Below are 3,758 nucleotides of genomic sequence, written 5' to 3'. Positions count from 1 at the left end.
GGCGGTGCGGGAGGCGTGCGGGGGTGTGAATGCGGGTGGGTGTGCGGAGGCGTTTGTTCCAGGTGTGGGGGGATGCTGGCGCATTGCTGTGCGCAAGGGAGCGTGTGTGCGTGGATGCGTGTGTGCGTGGAACTGTCCGCGCGGTGCGAGAGCCCCCGTGAGGGCCTGCCTGCGTTAGTGCACGCGCTCTGTGTTTTTTGGGTGGGTGGGCGCGCGCTCGGGGGTGTGTGTGTCTGTACGGTGAGTGCACGTGCATGTGTGTCTGTGTGAGGGTGTGTCTGTGTGAGTGTGCATGTGCTGTCGTGTTGAATGCGGGTGCACGTGTGCGTGTGTGTGGTCTGTGACGGTGAGCGTGTGTGTGTATTTCTGTGTGTGCACCTGTGTATGAGTGCGTGTGTTTTGTGTGTGTGCATCTGTGTGCTTGTGTGATCCCGTGCATGTGAGTGCATGCGTTTTGTGTGTATGCGCAGGCGTCTGTGTGTGTGTGAGTGTGCGTGAATCTGTTTCTGTGCGTCTGTGTGTACATGTATTTTGTGTGTAAGTGCATATGTGTGCATGTGTTCTTACACATGTCAACATGTGTGTGCCTCTGTGTTTGCACGTTTTTGTCTTGCACTTGTGTGTATGTGTTCATTCATACAGGTTTGCATGTCTGTGTTTTCACGTGGATGTTCATATGTGCACGCGTGCGTGTGTGTGAGAGCATGGGTATAGCATGAAGTGAAGCGCTGATGTACACAAGTGTGTGAGCTGGGAAATTTTGGCAGGCAGTCAGGAAGTTTGGATCTTTGCATGTGTGTCTGCACAGGGGTTTGCATTTCCCCGTGTCGAACAGCCTGGGTGGGTTTTGTGTGTGCATGGAGTGCATTTGTGGAAAGGCGTGTTCAAGAGGGATGTGATGGGAGGCTTTCTATATATGTGTAAGCACACATGTGAATTTGTATGGACATATATTTATGTGTATATTCATATATGCAGTAGTACCACAATATCCTAGAAAATAGTGTTGAAGGAATCTGGAAAGGTAATGATTCATCCCTTACTCCCAAAGCACAATGCGGAAGGGGAAGTGTGCACGGCTGTGAGTCTGCTCCCGTGTGGGTGTAGGGGTGGGCAGCATGTGCCTTCCTTCCTCCTTTACTTCCAGCTGTGTCCTGTTTCAGTGAGGCCAACAGCATTTAGCTGAGTGTGGCCCTGCACATGGCCGGCTGAACGCATCTTTGTAGCTGTAAAACTGCGTGTAGCTGGCGTGAGGAAAGATTATCTTTAGCTGCAAGTGCAGACACTAACCAGCCCCATCGGATCCATACAGGTTTGTTTACTGGGGAGAAGCAAAAGTACATATTTCACGGCCTCGTGTACTGTCCACAGCCCTCTCTTGCAGACACATAAGTCTTGGAGAGTGACTGTTGTAATTGAAACTTGGTGGGCCTGTTCACTTCTGTGCAGCAGCTCAGGAATCTGATCTCACAAGCGGTGTGAGCCTTGTGCTGGTGTTAAGGGCAGTGAGCGCCACATTAGGATCAACTTTTTGACAAAATTTCAGTGGTCCTTGTTTTAGATAATATAATGTTTAGGTAATGGTGAAAATCACTCTGTTCAGAACCTGCCAACTGTATTTCTTAAAAGAATTCCAATGTATCTCTTTTTACTATATACATGTATATACGTTTATGCCTGTATGTGTGCATGCAACTGGAACCCATTTTTCCGGAGCATTTCAAAACTGAAGAGAGACTTGTGCTTTCAGAATAGCACAAATGGCCTCACTTCTAGTGTTCAGATTTTTTTTTATGTGCTTGGAATAAAGTTCTGCCCTTATTCCCCTAAGAACACTTTCCATCTCTGGAACTCAAATCTCCTTGGAGTAAATACTTTGTCAGTTATAGAGGCTAAGAAATAGATATTGAAGACCTAGATTTATTATTATTGTTTCTAATTCGTGCATTGCATTACTCAGTACTTCAATACCTAACTTATTTAGGAGGCTTATTTTGATGCTGTTAGAAGTCATGTCTGTTTGACTTCTAGTAAGACTTACGCTGTGAGTTATCTGTATTACTTCTAAAAATGAAATTCTGGCTCATCAGTTAGATGTTAAACATGAATGAAGAAATGCTTACAGTTAAAAATGGGATGCCCAAGGAATTTTCGTGGTCAAATTCCTACTAATTTTCAAAGACCCTTAGATTTCCCAGTAATTTAGATGTATTTTAAAAATAATACTTCAGCTACTAAGGCATTTTAGGCACATTTGATAGTATTAATGCTAGGGATCAATTTGAATTTCTTTATAAACACCCCCCACCCCAACCTTCAAACATTCTGTTGTTGTATTTTTATTGTGGTTGCTTTATTGTTATATACTCGCTTCCCATAACCTTTTGAGTGATTCTGGGTTCAAGCTGTACATTATGCAATTTGTTTCATATTCATATAGTGTCCTTGTCCTCCTCCATCTTACTTTTCCCTCCCTCTCTCTCTCCTTCCTTCCCTCCTTCTCTCCCTCCCTCCTTCCCTTCTTCTTTCTTGCTTTCTTTCACTCTCTCTGTTTTTTTTTCTCCCTTTGTGTTTTTTGTTTTGTTTTCTCATCTCTCCCTCATTATTTCTCTTTCTGACCCTGTTTTTTTCTCTTTCTCCTCTCTCCTTCTTTCTCTCCTTTTCCCCTCTTTTGGCATGGTCAAGCTTATTGATCAGTTGGGTACCAGTCAAGAATGAAAGTGACTTGGCAAGGACCATTGAGTCAATCACTATGATTAAATACTCCCAGGAATTTTAAAATGTGCTGAAATCAGAAATGGGCAGATACTTAAATGTCTGACCTGTCAGGCACATGGATATCAGCAATGCTAGTGGGAAACGTGTATTGGAGACCTGACAGTGAGGGTGCTCCATCGTACTGTTATTGTTGGATGCTTCATAAGATAAACTAATCTGTGATGCCTTAGTTATAGTATCTGTAAGCAGGCACTCCTTCCTCAGAATCTCCAAGAAATAAATACACCAGAATAGTTCTATGGAGTAATGTACTACTATTGGTATTTGCATTTCCCCCCTTCACAGTTCCCTGTTCACTTTGCCAAGGCAGATCAAATTTAAGTTTTGATAATTACATTACAAATTCCTCCTACATTTTCAACTGCATTTGTTATTCTTCATTCGCTGTCATATACTTTTGTGTAAGGTAGCTGTATTTTGTTAAATAACACCTACATTTCACCCCCGGGTGACTTCATTCTAATTGTAGATAGACTGATTGCTTTGCTTTAAAAAATGTAGTGGGGTCTTCCTTGACGAATAACACTGTGAATAATACAATACACAATGCTTGCAAGCACAGACACCATATGTAGGCATGTGTAAAGCATATAGGCAGCGATATTTTAAAATGTGTATTTGACTTAGGATGCAAATCTCATTCACTTGTGTCACATAATTATTTTGAACATCCTGACCTAATGCAATATGTAGAATTCTCTGAATTCCCATAACTTAGTCCATCTGGTTATAAACTCAAATACAATTATGTTAGACCTAACCATGACCCTGAGCTGCCTGCTCATGTGTCGATGAGCCCTAACATACTTCTCTTACCTTGAAAACAATAGAAGAGTATTACAAATATACTCCCAAACTTCCATTTTCTTGCTTATGCTTTTCAACATGTGTTGGAGTCCTTCAAAGGAGGTCACAAAGAAGAAGACACCGTTGTGCCATCCCCAGGTAGGTGGACTTCACTCCTTACCTCTGTTTACTCA

The sequence above is a fragment of the Charadrius vociferus genome, unplaced genomic scaffold (genome assembly GCF_000708025.1).
Source record: "Charadrius vociferus isolate BGI_N301 unplaced genomic scaffold, ASM70802v2 scaffold168, whole genome shotgun sequence".
NCBI classification, from domain to species: Eukaryota; Metazoa; Chordata; class Aves; order Charadriiformes; family Charadriidae; genus Charadrius; species Charadrius vociferus.
Note: the sequence above shows the minus strand (reverse complement) of the source record.